The sequence below is a fragment of the Malaya genurostris genome, chromosome 1, assembly GCF_030247185.1.
Source record: "Malaya genurostris strain Urasoe2022 chromosome 1, Malgen_1.1, whole genome shotgun sequence".
Taxonomy (NCBI): domain Eukaryota; kingdom Metazoa; phylum Arthropoda; class Insecta; order Diptera; family Culicidae; genus Malaya; species Malaya genurostris.
The window spans coordinates 37,057,877-37,082,088 of NC_080570.1; the positions used below are offsets into that span (position 1 = coordinate 37,057,877).

Genomic DNA, 24,212 nt, shown 5'->3' on the forward strand with positions numbered 1-24,212 from the left:
TATTCCGGGAAGTAAGTTTCACGCATAAGTTTCATCGTCAGGAAAACTTTGCTAAATATTCGCGATACAACTTGTGAGTCCGGGTTTTAGCCGTCAAATTCTGTTAACCATTATGGTTCGGAGTTTGGAAGTATGCACGAAAGTTAGAGATAATTTTGTTTTTCCAGCCACAGTACCGTACCGAAAGATCTGGTCTCATTTGCAATATTTGCTTCACCTTCGCGTCCTTCTGTTGGTTCCTGAGATCCGCTCCTAGTCTTTCTGGTTGCTGCCAAACGTGTATCGAAAGATTTAAGAACGTTACGGACAGTGCTTGATGGAAAACTAAGTTTTTTTTCGAGTTTTTTACTAACAGATTCGGATTTCCGTAGTGACTGCAAACAATTGCTTTTCGCACTTATTTTCTTTCGACGCCATCTTTGATCTGACAGCTTGTAGTATCATCAAAAATTGATTTTACACAATGAACAGACATTTGTTTAGCAGTCTGTGAAATATTTCCAGAGATATACATATTATGAGGTGTCCAGATTTTGTCGCGAACAAGTCTTGTAAAGCATACAATATGTGCTTGTAAATAGGATAAGGGCTATAGAGTTTTATGTCTGCCTTATATACGCATATGAAGTGAAAATGGAACCTTGGGAATACTTTTTATGATGAGTAGAGGCCTCCAGCAGAACTAAACTGTAATAAGATTTTCATAAGTCACGAGTGGTTTCGTCTGGTATGGACCATCCTGTCCTAACACGACGTAGGAAGGAATTGGTTTATTTTTCTATCAGTATTGTTCGAAACTTCTAAGAGGACAATCGCTCTCAAAATGAGCCTTGAGGACTTCGAAGCGGTCTTTCTGTGCACTTATGCAATCGAATAGGTTGAATGTGAAGTGCGCAGGTACGAAGAGTTAAATAATTTGGATGGCTTATTTGGACGTGGGAGGACAACAGTGACGTACAGAAAACAAAACAAAATCTTAGAGCAGATTTTCAGTAATAATCCTGTACTCCTTTGTGGAGCCAAGGTTGAACATGCTAGAAATTCGTTTTCTCAAAACAATCAGTTCCACAAGCTCGAAACCTGTGTTTAGCGCAACCCACATGGGAAAACTCGCGACTGGTCGGAACATAATTCTCTCGAATTATGCAACTTGTTTGGACCTGAGTTCGATTAAAGCGTTTCTGGTTGGGAAACAGTACCGGCTTCGTTCAGCGCACTGCTAGTAGTTATGGATATATGGAACGGTTATTCTCGGAGTTTTATTTTTTTGCATAGTTTTACTACTTCGGGATAGGATATCCGGTGTTTTCATTACATCGAGGCGTATTTGCCGTTTCAGTAAATGTGTGGCATTGGTGATATTTGGTCCAACAGCACAGCAGTTCAAAAGCAACACTGTCGCAACGCAATACAACCCCTAAATGATCAGATTCTCTGAAATGGAAAAATACTGCCACCGAGCTCAGGATTCACCCGAATCAATCTCGCAGGGTTGAAGCGACGAACCCGACTTCTTCCCCCGGCATTGGTCACCACCTTCGTCGTAACACATCGAAAGAACATGACTAATCCCTCGGTTCGGTAGAACGCTCTAGGGCTCTTCCGAGACACAGAACACGCTAGATCTGTAATTAAAATTGCGATCATGTCAGGCAGCGTTTGTTTTTCTGTGCGCCGCGATCGTGAATCAACTCCGACAACGGTGTGTGTGTGCGAAGGAAGGGAGACCCGCCTCTCAGAGGTGTGGATATTACGAAACAGAGTTCAATTAATCTTCCACCCAACGAATGCCAATCTTATCAACAAGTGCCACGACGTTCGTGTATTAGTTCGGATCGTTAGCTCTGATTGATGGCGATGATTGTGTGCGGCTTCTGAGAACCTCGATCTTCCCGCATAACGCTTCTTCGGATGGACGAACGGACGGACGGACGGAGTTGAAAGAAACTTTCGTTTTTAATTATTCTTTTAGGGGAAATTGATTGACGGGGTTCGACCTCGGGCGTGTTGCGTGGCCACGCAGGTACAGGCCGTCACCTCGAACCGATAACTATATTATTTTTCGCTGCTTCAACTGTCAGTCGAATTGTTGAAATAATTTTACCTGTCCGATCGTGAAGTGAGTTTGCGTTCGAAAGAACCAATCGATTGAAACTGGTCGGCTCTTCGAGATCAAGGCTAGCCACTCACTACATTCTACTCACTCCTCCGTCCAGTGATTGTCATTTTCCTTCACTACCACCGAGCTGAAAAACTGGATTTCGATTCGCAGTCGTCGGGCCGTTCGATCCGCCTGTTCATGTTCGTAAAAAAAACAGACCGCAGTTTGAGTCTGGAAAATACCATTGAGCCACTACTAGTGACCCATGCGGTTTCAATTATGTGCTGTGAGGTTGTAAATGATCTTCTGTACGATCTTCAATCGCCCGATCCTAACCTCCACCGGGTCAAAAGCTCTTACGGGTGGAAAATTCCACCACCACCCAGAACTGAGAGCCAAGGTGATTTGAATTTTTTCGGGTTATAAAAGGGCTCTAATGGCGGTCGATTGCCGTTCGTCATCGAACGCACAAAGGGCCCCCATTGAAATATGGTGGGAACCACGCGGCGGCAATGCCTCTTAAGTCGTAACCGAATGGGAAGAATTTTTTCTGTTAATAACCGTGGCCGATGCAATCTCTAGTCGGGCTCGGATTTCGACCGAAAAATGGGCTTGTCCGAAACCGTCTGCCTGGAAAATGCCGGCTTCTATGCCCATCATAATAAAGCTATTATCTTAACGCGTGATCGCACAACCAAAGTGCGGGGCCCTTTTTGATTGGTTTGACGACGGTTCAAATGAACTGCGACCACTCTATTTGGGCTATTGTGAAGGTATTTTAATTCGTTTTTTGAAGAAAGGTAAAGTTCATTTGTTGAATAGATCAAACGGAGCTAGGAAATTTAATCATTTCGGTGTGATGTCAGTGGTCTGCTTGGTGGTTTGAAACCTTCCCTAGTACAGTTTTGTCGGTAATTTTCCATCGGGAATTTTGTTCTATTCAGGATGCATTCTCCAATCAAAGCCTGAGCATATTGAAAGTTTGGAATGACACCATAATAAACCGAAACATGTGGGGACTGTAACAAAATTGTTGATTCCTTGTATTACTGCAGGGATTTGTTCGAAATTGTTTGCTTTTGTATTACTGGCCGATTATCAGTCATGAAACATATCAATGAGTTATCGAAAGTCATTATGAATAACAAGAAAAAAGTTAGAGATATAGGACTATAATTGAATGCAGTGGCAGCCAAGTAAAGCGCAGTATGCTTGGTTCTGCTAGTCAATTGGGTTGTCTTTTCATATGCAGGGTAGTTTAGTTGTCAAAACAATTCCCCCGGTTAGAAGCTAACTACGGGTTCGAGTCCCATCTATGCGGTAACATTTTCGTGGTTTTCATTACATAATTGCATTTGCATGTCATTTTTCCCATCTGTTTTCCCCGTTAGATACTGATCAAAATTAAAACTAGCTTAAGACGACTCTACGTCTAAGCAAGACTAAAACAAATTATTGAAGAAGAAGTTCTCAAATCGTTGAGAAAACATAATTTTACAACATGTGGATGTCATTCACTAACAGCGTGAAATCAAAAGGCTATAGTACACATCCTTGAGGAACATCTGTACCTTTGTATTTCTGAGAGATTGTTCAAAATTGGCTGCATTTGTATTACGCGCAAAATGTCTGTTTGCGTATGTGACAAAAATATGTAGCTTTTGGTATTTTTAAGCTCATATAAAATGTCTATTGTCGATCAGATTTTTTTTTCAAATATTTCTGACTTTCGGTTCTCGAATTACAGGGTGCCGACAGAAACGAAAAACACTGCAAATTGAAGTTTTCTTTTATAGAATAATGTGTAACGATGAGATAATATCTCCAAAAACAAAATGAGTGGGTAATGTCAGAGACATAACTGGATGACGTGAATACGAAAAAAAAACTGAAACGTTTCTTCACACTTCTAAATATTTAAAACCGTATTCTGAAGTTGATATATTATGTGAATTGTGCAACGTTTCATTTCTTTACTTTCAAAATTGTAAAATTCACACACAAAATCAAAAAGACTGGGTAAAAAAGAAATTGCTCACTTGCAAGTCGTATTCACGACAAAAAGTAAATTCCTATTGTTGATGACCGAAAATTATTATCCAGAACTCCAAAATGGAACTCAAATTTTCTCAAATTTTTTTGGCCCTTGTTGGAATTCCTAAATTATGTTGGAATCTGACTTTCGTTTCCGGAATTACAGGGTGATGAGTGTTTGAAACTCATCAGGATAAATCACCATTCGTCAGTCAGTGTAGACATTCGAAAAACCGTGGCTCGACTTTGGTCCTCATATCAAACTTACTGTTACGAGGGAGTGATCTGAGGTGGAGTCAACAGGATAAAACGTTCATCTTCTTCTATACCAAGCGATAAGTCTTGTTACTTAACAAAGAAAAAACTTTTTTTTTGCAAAAATCGATTTTAATTATCAATTTGCCTCAAAATAGGCTTCACATTCTGCAATTGCTGCTTCATTTGAGTTGAATTTCTTACCGACGAGCATTTTTCAGCAAGCAGCCAGTAGTCAGTCACTGGGGGGCCAGATTTGGATTATATGGTGGATGAGGAAGCGATTCAAAGTGTACTTCCCGGCGAACGGCCACAATTAGATTGAAACCGAGTCAAAATAAACGATATAAAAGGTTATTTTACTCACTTTAACCATCCTATTGTTTTTAAATTAAGTTCCCTTGAATTCCACTATGAAAATAGAGGAACTTAAAACGGTTCAGTTTCATTCCACTAACCACTCAAACCCCAAACATTTAACCATCCTTGCCATCGACTTGTGAGTCGGTGAGACTGGTCTTGGTGAAACAGTGATTTTTCTTCGATATATGAGCTCGTTTTTGATTCGATTTTCGCATTCAAGTGATCTAACAACGCTCTGCAGTATTCGCTATGAATGGTTTTTTCCTTGCTCAAGATAGTCGATGAAAATGTTACCAGGTGCATCCCAAAATACTGAAACCATAACCTTCTCAGCTGACTGTTGTACATTTGGAAGCTTCGGACGTGGCTGCAATCAACTCAGATGATAATCGTTTTGATTCCAGAGTGAAGCAGTGGATCCATGTTTCATCCATTGTCACATATCGACACAAAAATCTGATTTATTACTTGTAAACAAGATCAAACACATTGTTGTTTTTGATTGACTGTGAGTGAACGCGGCATTTATTTTAAAAAGAAATTTCTCATGGTCAAATGGTGTCTGTAACGATCCAGCAAAATTGTAACTAATGGTTTTCAGTTTTCAGTGTTTTTTTTTTAATTCAGCAAACCACTAACTAATGTTTTTTTTTTCTCGATGAAACAGAGTCCGGATAACTCTGCTGAGCTTGTGCAGTATTTTTTGTCACCGAGAAGCAATGATAAATTAACACACGAAATTGTTTTTAAAATGAAGAAAAGTAGAAAACTCAAGAAAATCTGTCCTCTGCATCAACTCGTTGGACACCAGATCAATCGTCATTCGATATTTTCTTGTCTTTGTTGGCAAATGCCAGTAATGAACCAAGTAATGTGCATAATAATCTGAGACGTCAAAGGAAAGTAATTCCCTGTAATTTGAAAAATCGGTTTTTAAGCTTGTCTCTATGTAGTTTTGTGAAAAGCGACGATGAATTGGTTCTTTTGTTTCAACCTTCCTACCTCGTCCTGGTGTCTGGTAAATCATACAAAAACAATGGTTTGTGAGATGATGACAGGCAACGCAAATGTCGATTTATTTTTGGAATCTTTGACTAATTTCAAAATTTCATAATACTGCATCAACTAACATCACAAACATTCAGTATTAAACACCCGCAGTACCCGTAAGTGGTCACATGGGACCTTTAAAGTTCGTACTATATCTCAATGCGGTACGGTATCAAACAACATGCGAAAGCCATGCCGACGAAAGTGATTTCGTCGATAGGGTAATTTCGTCGAATTCTTAAATTGTCTCAATATCGCAATCGGAATCAACCTACAATCGTATCTCTTAAATATCGCATATTAAAAAAAACGGTTAAATCCATTTCTCTGCGTTTAACCCAGAAAGACTACTTTATAGAATATTTTGTTTAGATTGATTTATCAGCTACTAAATATCAAAGCATTTACTTTGGTGTATCAACCATGCTAATGTTTGCAGTATTTTCCGTTAACTGAGGAAAAATATCTAATACGGAAAATTATTCGAAATGACCCTTTCGGCGAAATGTCCGTTTCGACGAAATGTCCCTTCACGCGAAATGTGCCTTTCGGTGAAATGTCCTTTTCGACGAAATGTTCCTTCCGATCAAATGATCCTTTCGGCGAAACCACATTCGTCTCAATGACCCATTCGGCGAAACGGCTTTCGGCAAAATGGCATTCGCCGGAACTACTTTTGGCGAAATGACATTCGATGAAATGGCGTTCGGCTGAAAGACCCACTTCCGATACGCTACCTATTGAATACTTATTGAATCTGATAATTGAAGATTGATTTATCATGAATTTATTTTTATTAATTTTACCTTCTGGCAGCGTTTTGACAAAACCGATTTATGTAAAAAAATGCAAAATATAGGGAGATTGTCATTCACAAGATTTAAGTTGTCTCATCAGGTAGCTTCAGAATCAATTTGAGATGCTGAACCGAAATCGGTTCAATGACATCAAGTATAAGTTCATAAGCAGTCAGAATTTTCGTCGTGGGCATGACACACCATCAATGGGAAAAGGTCATCTTGCCGAAAGGGTCATTTCTCCGAACGGGTCATTTCACCGAAAAGACCGTTGGAACAAGTTTGAGATGTTGAATCGAGATCGGTTCAATGGCAGTCCATAACCTGTCAGAATCTGCAATGGACTTGACACACCATCAATGGCAATGGGTCATTTTACCGAAAGTGACATTCCGCCGAGAAGGCCGTTTGATCGAATCAAATGCTTGATGCAACAGCATGCATTGAAGTCCTATCGATAATGTTCATGTAAAAATAAATTCGGCTGAATGGCTTTCGATGAATTTCGTGGAAACGACCTACTTCCGCAGTCACAGATACTGTCTACGGTTTGTGGTTTCATCTCCAGGGGAGCGTACCATTTGAGCCAAATGGCTCTGATTCCTCATTCTCATTGCCAGCGCTGGTTTATCATTCGGATCACATTAAAGATCAAGTCTCGCTTTTATGCACGTTAATTTGCAGTCAAGAGTAAATTACTGTGCAACCAAATCATTTCCTACATTCCTACCGCACCACAAGCTGCAGTTCGACATTATGTTTTATGTAAAATTTTGAACCGGAATTTCCTTTCGTTTTTTGCTGCTATCAGCCGTTAGACACACTTTCGTGATTTTCTGTTGTTTATGGTTGCTTAGCTCCATCGCACGGTGGAACTGGCTGGCTGGCTTTCACTCTACTAGCCTAGCACCGACCGACCGAAGTCGCTCGATTCGAAGTGAGTGGAAATATTTTCGAATACTCATCAGAGCGTGGAAGAAAGATCGCATCTCCTCACCTTCACCAACCAGCCTTTGCTGATAAATATTAATAAAAAAAAAGTACAAAACCTAAAAGCTATTGTCTTCACCCTCACCGAGAAGCATTTCTCGGGGAAAGAGTAAAATCGGATGCAGTTTGATGAGTTATGTGCAATAATAATCGATGCCCAATCGGTAATTCATAACTCCGAATCGATTCAACTGATTTGGATTGATTAAACCGAATTTCATTTTCCACTTCGTTCCTAATGCTGAAGCTGCTAGGAGGCCATGACTTCATTCGAAATTGGAGAAGTGTTGCTAAATACATAAAATAGCCACTAGAGCTATTCCATTTGTTGTTGTTCAGTTCAGGAATTTCACTTTCGGATGTGAAGATTTGAGTGTTTTTTTTCATCGATTTTAGGTAAAACATTTAAGTCATGAAACGCTTTAACCAACTAGAACTAGAAAATATCATCTTTAGTAGTTCACCCGAAGCCAACATTTTTATTATGTAGATAGAATAAGAAGAATGGGGAAATTCGCTTTCATCGAAACAGTGAAGGATGATTTGTTTGAGGGTTTGTTGATCTTCAACATTTTTTACGTGATCCCGCAATCCCGAGGTTGATAATCGAACCCAAGCATTGATCAAGTAACAATCTGCTCTAATTTTAAAAAGTGAACAATCTTCTATTTAAATTTTGTCCCATCTTCACCAATAGAATACTGTTTTTTTAGTTTTAGGCTTTCCTCTGAATGCTCGGCTTAAACGCATGGCTTGTGTTTGGATTCGAGCTCCGAAAACCATTTTGTAATGCATTCACTGATACTGCGGTCGGTTTCGTTTGAATGTTTGACTTAATCACAGTATTTGTTTTTAGTATCGATCTCCGTTATTTTTTGTAAGGAACTTACTTGTACACTGAAAAAAATGAAGGTTACAGGTGACCTTATCCTTCATACGATTCAATTCATAAAGACCTAATTTTCCAAATAGTGGAAAATTTCATTTGCAATGACTCAATGTTGGATTAGCATAAATTAATACTGGTTCCGACTGTAATGTGCAATCGGTTTGTATGCAGATATATAGATTATATGGTTATATGGTTAAGTCGATTAACGCGAGTCAATTTGCGATCAAATGATTCTCGGTTCGAGTCGCGACGGTCGCTGTCAGTATTTTTTGTTCAATGAATTTCATATCATGGAATTTTCCAATCATACAATATTACCAGTTCTTGCACGTAAATGTGCATGTTATCAGATGTAAAATCACAGGGTTTCTACTGCAATTATTTTTTTCCCCCAAAGTACGGCCTTAACGCATTAGTGGTGGTTGGAATAATCGTTATTTGGCAATCACTATTCACTTTACTTTGCAGTAGATTACGCTTGATTTTGTTCACATTGCTCCACAGGTATTTTTTGAAAGCACGGTTCGAACGCTTTATTTATGTTTTGTAATTAATTCTAGTAAGTAAATAATCCAACATAAAATGGCTGACACTTCCGGTCCCGGTTGTATGATCGCAGAAATGACGTAATCGACAAACCAAACTTTTTCCTTCACGCTCACTTTTATCGGAAGTTGTTTAACCGATTTCAACAAACTTAAGCTAGGTAGAAATTGGGTTGTGGATCAAGTTCAAACATCTGGGCTGCTACTTACGGCTCCGGAGTTATAATCGTTGAAGTGACGTATCCGTCAAACTGTTTTTTTATTGTATACGTTCACTTTACTCGGAGATGACTTAACATAACACACATTTTTTTTTCCAAAATTCGTTTTTATTATTCAACATAATTGCCATCAGAGGCGATACAGCGATTATAGCGATCTTCCAACTTTTCGATACCATTTTTGTAGTACGATTTGTCCTTTGCCTCAAAATAGGCCTCAGTTTCAGCGATTACCTCTTCATTGCTTCTAAATTTTTTACCAGCGAGCATTCTCTTGAGGTCTGAGAACAGGAAAAAGTCACTGGGGGTCAAATCTGGAGAATACGGTGGATGAGAGAGCAATTCGAAGCCCAATTCGATCAATTTCAGCATGGTTTTCATCGACTTGTGACACGGTGCATTGTCTTGATGAAACAAAACTTTTTTCTTCTTCAAATGAGGCCGTTTTTTTTTAAATTTCGTCCTTCAAACGCTCTAATAACGCTATATAATAGTCACTGTTGATGGTTTTTCCCTTTTCAAGGTAGTCGATGAAAAATTATACCATGCGAATCCCAAAATATAGACGCCATAACCTTACCGGCCGATTGTTGAGTCTTTCCATGCTTTGGGTTCGGTTCATCGCGTGCAGTCCACTCAGCCGACTGTCGATTGGACTCCGGAGTGAAGTGATGGAGCCATGTTTCGTCCATTGTTATATATCGACGAAAAAAATCGGTTTTATTTCGATATAACAGCTCCAAACACTGCTCAGAATCATCAATTCGTTGTTGTTTTTGATCGATTGTGAGCTCACGCGGCACCCATTTTGCACAAAGCTTTCTCATATCCAAATATTCGTGAATAATATGTCCAACACGTTCCTTTGATATCTTTTGGGTGTCAGCTATCTCGATCAACTTCACTTTACGGTCATTGAAAATCATTTTGTGGATTTTTTTCACGTTTTCATCGGTAACAGCCTCTTTTGGACGTCCACTGCGTTCATCGTCTTCGGTGCTCATATGACCAGTACGAAATTTTACAAACCCCTTACGAATTGTTGCTTCACCCGGTGTAGAGTCTGGATAACACTCATCAAGCCATTTTTTTGTATCGGCGGCACTTTTTTTTATCAAAAAGTAGTGTTTCATCAACACACGAAATTCCTTTTTTCCATTTTTTTCACACTAACAAAAGTAGCTTCACTCAAAATGCAATATCTCACAAACTAATAATCAGACAGCTGTCAAATTTATACACGTATCTTTTGAAGGTTGGTACTAACTGAAAATGGTAGGGATTTAATTCTAGTGGCGTAATCTCTTGACAAAGTTCGAAAATCAAATGTCTGTCATTTCTGGTTCCGAAGATATAGTGGCACAAAAGACGTAACCGAAAAAACGCACTTTTTTCTAAATCTCCCGGAGTTGACTAAAATTAAATCTGCGTGCTTAGGTTTGTTCGAGAGATACGATACTACTGAGTTTTTCATTAAGTTCAAAGATTAAATGGCTGTCACTTCCGGATCCGAAGATATAATGGTATAAGTGACGTAACCGACTAACCGCATATTTTTCATCGGTTAAATTTTTTTCGAAGATGATTCAACGATTTAGGTTAAACTTAGGCTACAATGTCATTCTTCAGGTTTGGATGGGTTGTGGCAAACATTTCCGGTTCAACAAATGTAATTGTCATATGTGACGCATCCGGCAAATCCCAGTATTTTTAGTTCGTCAAAATTTCTCGGAGATGCCGCAATCGACTTCGAAAGATTCGTTTGACATCTAACAGAAGGGTTATTTGGTGAGCTCACAATAATAATTGTCGATGTCTTTTGAATGGCAATAGAAAGGAATTTTCAAACCGCTAGATGGATTAAGAAGGGGTTGATTGAATCACACACTGTTCGGCTGTTGAAGTATTGCCGTCTAAAATGAGATCCCCTGAGTTTTGTTTTTGATGATCTAAAAAAAGTGCTGAGAATAGGAATTGCTTCATCGAACTCGACGAGTCCAGTCATCAATAAAGTTTCAACACATTTTTTTTATGGGAATTTGCAACGTCCTGTACTAAGCGATAATTTGTGTGGTCATTTGGTGGGCAACTGAAGTGGAATATGCAATGTTTGTTTTTGTTACATTTGTTTGAGTTGTAATTTCCAATCTCAAGTCGTCCAAGTACAACAACTATAAATATACTTCTGAATTCAGCTTTGAGAAGTAAGCTTTCGGAAATGAAACAATTATGCAGGAAAGTTGTAGTCTTACATTCAACTAAATTGGCATGATAAATTCACGTGAAATGCTTCGTGTGTACACCGTTCATTTGACGTTACTTTTTCATCTGAGCAGGAGACTCGTTGAATTGAGTACATTCACACGAAATGCTTCGTGTATGTGTACGAATAATCATAAGGCGAGTTTCTGATCAGTTGGTGAATTACTCATGACTTCAAGCAAAGGTTGTGTTTACAGTAGAACACTTCACTTTCAAACACTCGAAGGGTGGTCAGACGCGTTTTTTTTTCCAAAACCGCTTTAGCAGTGGTGGTTAACCCTTTTTCGAGAGAATGCACCTTCGAATTACACGCTTTAAAGTACTCGAAAATTGTACACATTTCGGGTGCTAAACATGCGCATAACTCGTGCTTACCCTCGCTCATCAACTCAGAAGGGCTCCCCATTAACTAAATACTCCTCAATTAGACTCCCGTACAACGTACAAAAAATAATAACCAACCCACCCGGGTAGGAGGCTCAACACCTTGTGCCCTCTGTCGGCTCTTAAAATCTGACCGCGAAGGTGCAATGAGCACTTCACCTCTCACCATGTACAATCATTGCTTGTATCCATCAAAAGTTACTCCATCCGTCCGATCGAACATGATCGAAACACACTCAAGCCCGCGCGCGGCGCGATTCTTCATCAGCTAAGGCATCAAGAATTGCATAATCAAATCTTCGAATCGTTTCACACAATCTGCACACATACACAGGATCCTCCAAAAGAAGCACGAAAATTCCGCCGAACGAAACGCAACCAACCGGCTTCGAACCGTCCGAACTGTAATTACTTTTCTTCTCCCGACCGCCGCCGGATTCTCCGCTCTTCGCTGATTTTATTTTTCGGCTTCAATCGATCGACTAGGCTTTTTCGACATTGTCGGTCATTATCTCACACCTTTCTATCGGCCGGGCCGAGTCAAAATTACTCTTACGTAATGGAGCCTGGCACTGTCTCCGGAGAAAAAAAAGCGGAGTGAACCGGGGGAGGAGAAGGTGAGGGCTCAATAACCTCGATGTCTGGCAGTCACCGTGGCAGATCGGCAGATCAGATCTTGTTCAAGATGGCACGCACATGAGGTGCGGTCAGTTCCATCAAGTCACCATGAAATCAGGCACGGTAACCTAATTGTGTGTGGCGATCGTGTGGCTCCGGAGATGAAGACAGATATATTTGAGGGGGTGATGATAACTTTTCGAAAGTGAAACGTTTGCCAATATTGATGTGGGTTGGGTATCAATTGAAATTCGTTCTGATCGAAAGTGGATTATTTCAAACTTTCTCCAAATGGGTCACTTCTGCAAATGAGCCATTTATCCATTTTAGAAAAAATCATGGTTTTCGGCAAAACGATTTTCGATGAAATGGCTTTTAGCGAAATGAATATTTTTTGAAGAAATAGATTTCGAATGGTTCTACACAAACCGATTTTCGATGAAATGGTTTTTGACTAAACGGCTCTCGGTGTAATGACTCTCAGTGAAATAAATTTCAACGAAGCGATTTTCGGTGAAATGATTTTCGATGAAATAGTTTTCGAAAACAAAGGTTCTGGACAAAATGGACTTTCGGATAAATGATCTTCAACTAAACGACTTTCGGTTGTCGATGAAACCGCTTTTGAATGGTTCTCGACATCATGATTTCCGGTGAAATGGCTTTCGTCGAAATGACTCGATTGAATATCACATCATTCGAGAAAATACCCATTCTGCAAAAACAACCTTTGATGAAAAAAATTTTTGAAAAAAAGTGGATTACCATAGAATAGCTTACCATGAACGACTTTCGGTGAAATGGCTTTCGATAAAACGGTTTTCGATTCGGTAAAACGGTTTTCGACCAAATAACTTTCGGTGAAATGATCTTGAACGAAACGACTTTCGGTGAAATAATTTCCGATAAAATAGGTTTTTAAAAAATCCTGGTTCTCGACAAAACGACTTTTGGTAAAATGGCTTTCGGTGAAATTAATGGTTTTCGATGAAATAGCTTTCGAATAATTCTAGGCAGAACGACTTCCGATGAAATGACTTCTGATTAAACGACTTACGGTGTAATGACTCTCAGTGAAATGACTTTCTATGAAATAACTTCCAGTGAAATGATTTTCAATGAAATAGGTTTCGGAAAAAAACATGGTTATTGGCAAAACGATTTTCGATGAAATGGCTTTTAGCGAAATGAGTAGTTTTTGAAGAAATAGTTTTCGAATGGTTCTAGACAAACCGATTTTCGATGAAATGGTTTTTGACTAAACGGCTTTCGGTGTAATGACTCTCAGTGAAATAAATTTCAACGAAGCGATTTTCGGTGAAATGATTTTCAATGAAATAGTTTTCGAAAAAAAAGGTTCTGGACAAAAAGGACTTTCGGATAAATGATCTTCAACTAAACGACTTTCGGTTGTCGATGAAACCGCTTTTGAATGGTTCTCGACATCATGATTTTCGGTGAAATGGCTTTCGTCGAAATGACTCGATTGAATATCACATCATTCGACAAAATACCCATTCTGCCAAAACAACCTTTGATGAAAAAATTTTTTGAAAAAAAGTGGATTACCATAGAATAGCTTACGATGAACGACTTTCGGTGAAATGGCTTTCGATAAAACGGTTTTCGATTCGGTAAAACGGTTTTCGACCAAATAACTTTCGGTGAAATGATCTTGAACGAAACGACTTTCGGTGAAATAATTTCCGATAAAATAGGTTTTTAAAAAATCCTGGTTCTCGACAAAACGACTTTTGGTAAAATGGCTTTCGGTGAAACGAATGGTTCTCGATGAAATATCTTTCGAATGGTTCTAGGCAAAACGACTTACGATGAAATGACTTTTGATTAAACGACTTTCGGTGTAATGACTCAGTGAAATAACTTTCGACAAAACCACTTCCGGTGAAATGATCTTCAAAGAAGCGACTTTCGGTGAAATGATTTTCGATGAATTAGCTTTCGAAAAAAAAACACGACTTTCGGTGAAATGATCTTCAACTAAACGACTCTCGGTGAAATGAATGATTTTTGATGAAATAGCTTTCGAATGGTCTCGACCAAGCGACTCTCAGTAAAATGACTGTCGACGAAACAACTTTAGGGGGAATGAACATCAACGAAATGACTTCCGGTGAAATGATTTTCTATGAAATAGGTTTAGAAAAAATTATGGTTTCGACGACTTTCGGTGAAATGGCTTTCGATGAAATGGCTTTTGATGAAATTAATGATTTTCGATGAAATAGTTATCGAATGGTTCTCGACAAAAAGACTTTCGATGAAAAGGCTTTTGATTGAACTTGGGCTTTGGGTATAATGACTCTCAGTGAAATGACTTTCGACGAAACAACTTCCGATGAAATGATCTATAACGAAGTGACTTTCGGTAGAATGAGTTTCGTTGAAATAGCTTTCGACAAAAACATGGTTCTCAAAAAATAAATTTCGGTCTTCTACGAAATGACTGTCGGTGAAATGAATAATTTTCGATGAAATAGCTTTCGAATGGTTCTCGACAAAACGGCTCTCAGTGAAATGACTTTCGACAACACGACTTCCAGTGAAATGACCTTCCACAAAACGACTTCCGATGAAATAGCTTTTGGTTAAATGAATAATTTTCGATAAAATAGCTTTCGAATGGTTCTCGACAAAATGACTCTCAAGGAAATGACTTCCGATGAAACAACTTTCGGGGAAATGATCTTCCACGAAACGACTTTCGGTGAAATGCCTTTCGGCTAAGCGGCTCGCTCTGGATTCGAATTTCGAATTGTCGAACGTCTTCACTCATTGAAGTTCGTCCAATTTCTTAAACTCGAACCCGAACCCGATCGAAAGTAAAAAAAACTTTTACTCGTGCCCGATCTGAACCCGAAAATAATTCTTCTTCCAAACTCGAACCCGACCCGTACCCGATAAAAAATAAAAATCGACAAAATTTTTGAACCTGAACACGACCCGTACCCGTTCAAAATGAAAAAAATCGTTACCTGTATCCGACCCAAACCCGACAAACATATTTTATTCTGAACCCAAACCCGACAAATACCAATCGGGCTCGGGTTTCGGGTACAAATACTAATTATGCCTACCTTATGTTACGGCTAGTTGAAAAGATTTTGCTCGATTTTTAGAGTCATATATTGAAATACACTCTTGAAATTTGAGTTTTTATACTTTTTAGCCTGTAATTTCGGAACCGGAAGCTGTTTTTGCGGATGAATTTCAATAGGGTTCTATGGAATTGTGAGATTTTGTTATTTGAACACACGCTTGTGAAATTTAATCCAGTGGTTTCTGAGTAAATTGAGTGAAGTTTTTTTTTAATTTTATTTTGTACATTCTACCCGTTACTCCGGAACCGGAAGTCGGATGCGAATGAAATTCCACAGCAGACTATGAGACTTTACGGCCTCTCATTTGAATCTAAATTAAAGAAAATCGTTTACGCACACTCTGAGCAAATCGATTGCACTTTTTTCGTGTTTTTTGCACATTGTACTCCCGAACCGGAAGTTCGTTCAAGAGAAAATTCAACACCAGGCTATGGCAGGAAAGAGATCTTTCATTTGAATGTAAGTTTGTGAAAAACGGTCCGCCCATCTTTGATTGTAGTTTATGATTCAAAGCATTATCCATCGAAAACTACAACTTTTTTTATATTTCTGGCGACTTTGATGAGTTGTGGATCGAACAGTTTCTTTGATCGAAATTAGGCGTTTTGCGAGAGAAGCGCTCTGCATCGATCGAAACAAATGATAGTCGGATGGGGCCAAATCGGTACAATATGGCGGGTGAGGCAGACTAGTTACAGTTCTTATTCAAAATTGTCGGGTTTCATAGCAATCACATAACCTTTCTAAATTAGAAAGGTAAAACTTTTTTTTTTCTATCCTCATGTTCCTTATGAATTGGGGATCGAACAATTTTTTGTCTTTTGAGGGCAAGTATGAATCGAGCATATTTCAAATTTCTTCAACCGAACTTGGGTGTTTTGTCTAGGTCTGTACTATATCGTTATTGATTGCAGTTCTTTCTCCAAAAATATGGTAATTTTTTCCAATCATTATGCTTCTGGATAAAACTTTTTTTTTGTTTTTAGCCTACTTTAAATGCTGAAGATTGAAAATCGGATGGTGCCAAGTCGGTACTATTTAGCGGGTGGATTGTTAATTTATTGGTTTTGTCCGAAACATATTATTTAACTATTTTCTATGACACTGCAGTCTAGCTCAGAGCAGGACGTTACAGTCAATAAATACATTTTTGGAATGCTAGAGCATTTTTTTTGCTCTGGAATTTTAATTCATTCAAATGCAGTTTCTAAGAAATAAAAAAAAAACGCCGAAGAAAAGCATTAGGTCTAGCATTAATGGGTCTAGATTTGAGGCTTTTTGGTAAATTGGTCCAATAAAAACTACCACTTGTTCCCGGTCTTTCTGAGTACTTATGAATTGGGGACCGAATAATTTCTTCTTTTTTAAGCCTAAACTGGCATTGGGATAGTTTTCAATTTCTTCGACCAAAATTTGGCGTTTTGCAAGAACGCTGCGTACTGCGGCCATTCTGATCCAATAAGTGGTAGTCTGATGGTGCCTAGTCTGCACTATCTAGCGGGTAAGACAGACTGGTAGCAGTTATTTTTATCCAAAAATATGGTCCATCCGTTTTTTTTTCAATCCTCATGCTTCTTATGAATTGTGGATCAAACAGTTTCTCGTCTTTTGAGACCAAGTGTGAATCGAGCTTATTTTAAATTTCTGCACCCGAAGTTGGGTGTTTAAAAGGAACAAGAAATGTATTAGATCCAAAATAAATGGGTCTAGATTTGAGGCTATTTAGTAAAAAAAAATGATTATAGTTTTTTTAATCAAAGTATTGTCCCTTGAAAACTATCACTTTTTTCGCGTATTTCTGAGTACTTATGAGTTGGGAATCGTAAAATTTCTCCTTCTTTAAGCCCAATCTGGCATTGGGATAGTTTTAAATTTCTTCGACCGAATTTAGGCGTTCTGCATCCATTGTGATCCATCAAGTGGTAGTCGGATGGTACCAGTTCTGTACTATATAGCGGAAGAGGCAGACTGGTAACAGTTTTTTTTATCTAAAAATATGGTTCATCTTTTTTTTGCAATCCTCATGCTTCTTATAAATTGTGGACCAAACAGCGTCTCGTCTTTTAAGCCCAAGTATGAATATTTTCGATTGAAGTTGAGTGAAAATTGAAAAAAGGGATAATCGGAATGAGCTAAGTCGGTTCTATATAGTGGGTGAAGTAGAATGTTTTCATCCACCTACTAGTCTAAGCAGGTGACCAAGTGTTGTCGAGATGAAAAATCTTTAGACTCGTAGTACTCTTAATCGGACCGTTTTTCTCGTTACCAGGGTTTTTTGATGTTATGATCTATCGCAAAGCTATTCGTAGGCAGAGATGCCAGGTTAAGCTTGATTCAGATGTCTATAAATCTGCATATTTGCGAAATAAGCTGTAGATATGTTTCAGTTTTTGTACTTTTTTGCACGTTTTTCGATTTTGTCAAAATTTACAGACTCTTGAAATTGCCACGGTATTTTTTTTTTATCTTTTTAAACTTATTTCGTGCATTATTTTTTTTTTAACAGAGAATTTCTCGAGTCTACAGACTTTTTCAACCGTGTCTGAAGATAATGGAAATTTCTCTGTTCGTAGGATACCTTTGTGATCCCATCGTAAGCAGAGCATAAACTTATCTACGTAAATGCTTGAATTTGGTGTCTATTCCACCGGTTAATTGAGCTTTTCTTTTCGCTAAATCTATTCTGTTACTGCCGATAATACGACTCAAAGCGACTTATTTTTATGTTTTTCGCCAACACTTTGACGTTTCAACTAAGGCGTTCGATTTCTCTTAGCTTAAACTAAATATTTATCTTATCTGTAGTTACTTATCTGCTTACTCACGTGGGGTGTTCTTTGTTGTATCTACAAAACTAGAAAAAAACGTGTAAATTTACGTCTTCTGAGAGACGTATACGAGTGTCCAAAATGATCTGAGACTGATGCTTGAAAGCCGTAGTATGTTTGACACATATTTGAATCATTATTGAAAAAATCAGTCACTTTACGAATTACGTTCTTATGAATTGAGTCATATGTAACCTGTAAATTTCATAACTTTTTGCTGTATAGCAATCAACTCGTACGACCGCCAATTTCCAACCTTTTTCAATGAATTTTTGGACTATTTTAGATGGAGTTCAGTTCAAAAATGTGACTGAGCATCATTGAGAGGGGTTTGTAGGGGATATTGCATATCGTCATTTCGTTTCGTCTTCGATGTTTAAGAGCATAACAACTCAAATTAAACCACCTATGCAACTTAGCAGTTCAACTTGAACTGCTAAACTTTTCTCTACTCGAACAATATATTTTTTTTAACAATTTGAAACATTAAAAATGTAAAACAGTAATTCAATTTTTGTTGATTTTACTAATGATCCTAAAATGATCGAACAACTGGCCGCACGTTTTTTCTTCTTCAGGGGACTAGAATCGTTCGAGAGAGATGAGATTGGGAATCTACGGCGAAATGTGACTGGTTAGTTTCAAGCCTACACGACTTCGCCACCTACGCGAATTGAGAGGTGCAATTTATTCGCGAAGATTTAGCATTTAGCCCGTCTAGCACCGACCGGAACGTGATCTTGTTTCTGGGGGAGGACGACAAGAATGTACCGATTGCCATCGATCGATCGATCGATCGCAAAACTCGACACGGTTATGTAGCAGCTTGTTGTTTTGTTTTTACATATCACAACATAGTCGAGGCATAATCTTGGCCAGTTTCGTTGTAATCGATCCTGCCGGGAACAAAATCTCCCACCCGATCGCCAGTTTGGATGGAGCTCCTCTGGGAGGCTGAAATCTAAATTGTATTTGTCGGGGTCGGCCAAGCAGCTGTGGAATTCCATCGAAAACTCTGCAAACAAGCAAGCCTATATTATGATGAAATGTATAAATAAATTGTATAATTATGGCTAATTAACTCTACATTAATTGAATTATTGAAGCAGAAGCTGCCTGAAAAATAACCTGCTTGTACTGCTCGTGTGCGAGATGCTGTGGCCTGGTTGGGACTATGCTTCCCCAGCCCGCGGGTTTTTCGTAGGAGATCAGCAGATCGTATAGAACGAGGACCATTAATATTAATGCAACAACATCGGCAATTGCATTAACAGCCGCAACAACAACAACAACAACAGTAGTAATAAAACCGCAAAGCAGGTACAAAAAGGTTCAACCCAAATGGAGTACCAGGCTCTGTTTTCGGGTTTGAGTCATAATTTGCAACATGATCAATTCGATCGTTGTCTCTAACTTGACCGAACACAGGCACTGCTACCCTACTTGAGCATCCCTAGCAACCGCCCCAGTGCGGACGGTCGATATATGCCTGCACCTTCAGGTGCCGATTGTGGCTGTACTTTGGCACAGAAACAGGTTTGAATGATTTGCCTCCCTCCTCTGCACTGAACCCCAGGACTCGTAGAATGTAGCCGATTTTTACCGGGACAGGTATAATGTGTGTTTGTGTGTGTGTGTGTGTGTGCGTTTGACTATAGTAAAATGCCACAGGGAGGTGATGTTGCAATCAACAGCACCGTGGTCGCCACCGTGCACGCGCCGGTTCTGTTTCAGTTAGTGAATTTTTCGCCTTTGTCAGTCAAAACAATTTATGTATATGCATTTTTGCGCTCGATCGGGCGAAAAAATGTGCGATATTTTGTCGGTGGTATCGGAACAGAGCGTCTAGCATCGTTCGAAAACCTATGCACTCGAAGTCACTTTTGAACTGCTTCTGTCGAAAGTAATAAAAAATGTTAATATGCAATAAACGGTTGAATTATAAAATGAAGTTTTACGATTGCGGCAGTTGACAATCCGTGTCGATATCCCATTCAAGGTGATGTGTGCGATGAATGGCGATCGCAATTGTGATACTGGTCACGGTTAGCAGAATAGCAGAAGTTGCCAAAAATAGTCACATTTTTAGTTGGAGGAGTAGACTACTTTTGTCGAATACCATTTCACCGAACGCTTCAACTAACTAAATGCAGTTTTAACCGAGCAAATGCTCGATATTTCATGTCTCGTCTTTTGAGGTGATCCAAGTTTGAAATCATCTATCGATTTCTGCGAAACAAGTAAACCGTTGACCTGCCGCTATATTATGCTGTATCCGTCGGAACAACCACTAATCAGAAAGAGCAATGTCAGGAGAATACGACGGGTGCGGCAAAATGTTTTGCTTGAGCGTTTCTGAATATTTTGCTCATTTTTTAGGCTGAAACAAAATTGTTTCCATTTCGATTGCTGAAATTCTTCGGGTTTACACAAAAACGCACACGCAAAACGGGTTGAATTGAGATGTGAGCCGTTTTTTTTTCGTTAGAACGGTCTTTCGGGTAAGGTTTAAGATTAGAAGATTTTGAAATCGAACATTTTTGTCCCGTTATTAGTGTTTTTTTTCGTTGTCTTTGTCCATTCTACCGGAATCGAAGCGAACGCGCGCTTTTATCTTTTGTATCTCCGGTGATCACTCAACCTGTATCTGGGTTGGTTAGTTTCCCGGTGAGATTCGAAGCAGAGTGATAAAAAACAGTAGATTTTTCATTACGTAGAAGATCGAACAATCATCGGAATGCTCTCTGAGACACTTCCATGTTTGTCTTGGGTCCTTGCGAGAACAACACAACAACAAAAAAACACACCACAACCACCAGACGCTCCTGTTTTGTATGATATATAGTTTATTCCTTTATTGATTAGTTTGCACACGAACAGCTCGGAAAGAGAAAAAGAATCACATATTAGCAAACCACAGCGGGCACAAATATAAATGATAAATAGAATAAATAAATTAGTCGACTTGCTGCAATCGGACGATTGTGGAAAGATAGTTGGTAACCTAGGAAAATCAAGGCTAACTCAATTAAGCAAGAGTGCAGGCAGCAGACCGTAAAAGTTTAGAACAAAATGTATATCAGGAAGAGAGGAAAAAATAAATGAAAAACACCGACTTCAATTCAGAAGGAAGAACATGGAGCTATCAGTGCAAATGTTTATTCAATCATTTTTTTTTGTTGTTGCTTCTCTTGTTTGCAGTCGATCACTTTGCTCTTCTGCATTGGTTATCTTTGTTAAGCATTTCGTTCTGTTTTTTTTTTTTACTTTTGTTTTGTTTTGTACCTAATGATGAACATTCCTTGCCGCCGCCACCACCACCACCGGGGGGAGGCTTGGCAGGCAGAGTCCGACAAACAGGTTTGACATTTGAACGTAGCAAACTGGTCGTTTTCTGTCATAACTGGCTCGGGCAGCAACGATGATGAGTGACAGTTTTTCTTCCTTCTGAATTCATTATTTTAGCAATGAAAAAATGTATTGTTTTAAATACCGATATCACCGCGGTTTAGGGTTCACCATAATCTGGTTGTAAAATAAAAGTGAGACATTAATTTATAGCGTGTATCAATTTTGTCAATTATATATTACCATTCTGAAACACAAGCCTCTAGGATATATGTTAAGCAAAGCACATAAGAAAACAAAAAAAAATGCCACAAAACGGAAAGTATATCGTGTCTATTCCATTCACTTCATACGAACACAAATATTATTATTATTATTATTATTATTATTATTATTAGGTACTGTTTTTATAAAAACCTTTTTAAATGTTATCCCTATTGATTATTAAATATAACTTCTTACATAGAGACAAATGGGAAAGACGATAAGTGTTATCGTGATTATAATCTATATTATCGATTACATCGATTCGAAGTTTTTATTCGTCACACATGCCACGCACGTTTAGTGAACAAACCTGATGACTGCTGATGGAGTAATAAATGTTTGTAAATGGAAAAGTTTACATATATACGAACTGTGTTTTACTGTTTGCGAAATAGATCGGAAAGAAAGAAAAAAACAATGGCTTCGAATTTCAAGCCTGACCATAATCACTCTTTCGAGTTTTTTTAGCATTTTACGTTTCGCCTCTGGCTCATCGGTGCATTAGCAGATTGTGTTGAGCTACCAATGCCACCTCGCGAATAAACATAATCCACCAAGCAGACGTTAGGTAAGGGAGAATTTTTGGGTGGAGCGAGTGTGTTTGAGAGTGAGAAATGAAGCAGTGTTTAAAAAATGAAAGTATAAATGTGAGTGCATGAGAGAGAAAGTATAATAGAAAGTCTATGTAGGAAATAAAATTTTTACGAAAGAGTGAACTGAAAAAGTATATTTTTTGAGACTTTTTTTCAACTCCGATGTAATGTCAACAAGGTTAATGTCGGGACATTATAAATGCAAAAAAAAAATTTTTTTGAGCGTTACAGTTTTGTTTACAGTGAGAGAGAGAGGGAAATACTAGTTTCAGGAAAAAGTATTTGAGATAGAGAGACAAAAAGATAAGAGTATTGATGTACAAGAGAGAGATAGAAAAACATTTGAGAGAGATAGATAAAACGGAGTATTCGAGAGAGAGAGAGAGAGAGAGAAAGATAAGAACAAGAAGAGTAGTATTTGAGTGTGTGTGTGTGTGTGTGAGAGAGAGAGATGAAGATGGAAGTATTCGAGAGAGAGAGAGAGAGAGAGAGAGAGCGAAAAAATAGTAAGTTTTTTATAGTGGAGGTGGGATTATTTGAGAGAGAAAATTTACGTGTGTGTAAAAGAGAGAGCGAGAAGATGAGAGTATATATGAAAGAATTGAAAAAAAAACTTGAGAGAAAGGGAGAAAAAAATTAGAGTTTTGAGAGAGAGAGAGAGAGATAACTTAGAGCTTTCGAGAGAGAAGATGAAAATATTTATGGGAGATCTCTTCGCAGTTGAGAAAAAAAATGATGAAAGTTTTTTAGATAGTGAAGTTGATTATTTTAGAGAGAGAGAAAAATGAGTTTCTGTGTGTGAGAGAGATAATTTAGAGCATTTTAGAGTGAGCGAAAGCTGAGAGTATTCGAGAAAGAGAGAGAAAGAGAAAAAATTAAATTGTTCCAAATAGCTTAGAGGAAGAAAAATTGTACTTGAGGAAGAGGAAAATGAAGTATTCGAGAGAGAAAGAGAAAAAATATAGTATTTTAAATTGTGAAGATGGGATTATTTGAGAGAGAGAAAATGTACGTGTGTGTAAGAGAGAGAGAGAGAAGATGAGAGTTTTTAAGAAAAAATAAGAATATTTGAGAGAGAGAGGAAGAAAAATTGAGTTTTTGAGAGAGAAAGAGATAATTAAAAGCATTTGAGAGAAAGAGAGAGAGAGAGAGAGAGAGAAGATGAGAATATTCATGAGAGAAAGATAAGAGCAAGAAAAATAGTATTTGAGAAAGAGATGAAGGTGCAAGTATTCAAAATTGAGAAAGAGTTTGACAGAGAAAAAATGATGAAAGTTTTTAGATAGTGAAGATGAGATTATTTGAGAGTGAGAGAAAATAAGTTTTTGTGTGTGAAAGAGAGAGAAATAACTTAGAGCATTTGAAAGAGAGAAACATGACAACATTCGAGAAAGAGAAATAAAGAGAAAACATGAAAAAGTTTCAAGTAGCGAGAAAAATGGTTGTTGAGAAAGAAGAAAATGGAAGTAAACGAGAGAGAGCGAGAGAGAGGGGGGGAAAAGAAAGGGAGAAATTATAGTGTTTTAGATAATGAATGTGAGA

At 38.3% G+C, this 24,212-nt stretch overlaps 2 protein-coding genes across 2 annotated transcripts in view; both read left to right on the top strand.

Moving 5' to 3' along the window:
* The window catches only part of LOC131437316 (uncharacterized), a 47,272-nt gene extending 24,829 nt beyond the window's left edge, over window positions 1–22,443 (top strand). Inside the window, exon 1 of the mRNA XM_058606590.1 lies at window positions 1–22,443. This exon is cut by the window's left edge and continues 24,829 nt beyond it. The gene's annotated coding sequence lies outside the window, so the exon portion shown is untranslated.
* The window catches only part of LOC131437376 (CCR4-NOT transcription complex subunit 6-like), a 287,533-nt gene that overhangs the window by 46,802 nt on the left and 216,519 nt on the right, over window positions 1–24,212 (top strand). The window lies entirely within an intron of this gene.